Below are 716 nucleotides of genomic sequence, written 5' to 3'. Positions count from 1 at the left end.
CTCAGCCTCCCAAATTGCTGGGATTATAGGCATGAACCACCCGGCCCGGCCAGAGACAGATCTTTTAAGCCTCTATAGTTAGTGTGTTATCTACTAGTTATTGTATTAGGCACTCAGATAAGCACAGGGAAATAAAGTGTAGTCCCTGTCCATAAAGGAGGGTTCAATATGATAGGGCAGACAGCTTTCTAAAGAAATTAATGTGATCCTTGCAATTCATAAGCATGATGTTTGGGTTTTTCACGTGCATCTGTGAGAAGTACCTTCCTCAAACCCTGTTTACAATGGTGGCTCACATCTGTAATCCCAAAACTTTGGGAGGCCAAGGTGGGTGGATCTCTTGAGGCCAGCAGTTTGAGACCAGCCTGGCCGACATAGCAAAACCTGTCTCTAATAAAAATACAAAAATTAGCCAGTCCTGGTGGGCCATGCCCATAATCCCAGCTACCTGGGAGGCTGAGGCCCAAGAATCACTTGAACCCAGGAGACTGAGGTTGCAGTGAGCCAAGATTGCATCACTGTGCTCCAGCCTGGGCAACAGAGCAAGTCTCTGTCTCAAAAACAACAACAAGAAAGAAAGAGAAAGAAAGAAAGAGAGAGAGAGAGGGAAAGGAAGAAAAAAAGAAAGAAAGAAAGAAGAAAGAAAGGAAAGAAAGAAAAGAAAGAAGAAAGAAAAAGAAAGGAAGAAAGAAAAAGAAAAGAAAGGAAAGAAAGAA

At 43.0% G+C, this 716-nt stretch overlaps 1 non-coding gene across 1 annotated transcript; it reads left to right on the top strand.

The window, feature by feature from the left end:
• Positions 1-205: 205 nt before the first annotated feature.
• LOC116552071 lies at positions 206-304 on the top strand. Its single transcript, XR_004269196.1, has one exon. It is a non-coding gene; the product is annotated as a small nucleolar RNA U13 (small nucleolar RNA).
• The last annotated feature ends 412 nt before the right edge of the window (positions 305-716 follow it).

This window comes from Sapajus apella, unplaced genomic scaffold (assembly GCF_009761245.1).
Source record: "Sapajus apella isolate SASKATOON/1434 unplaced genomic scaffold, GSC_monkey_1.0 scaffold10, whole genome shotgun sequence".
Lineage (NCBI taxonomy): Eukaryota > Metazoa > Chordata > Mammalia > Primates > Cebidae > Sapajus > Sapajus apella.
This window is presented reverse-complemented; position numbering and strand designations above follow the sequence as displayed.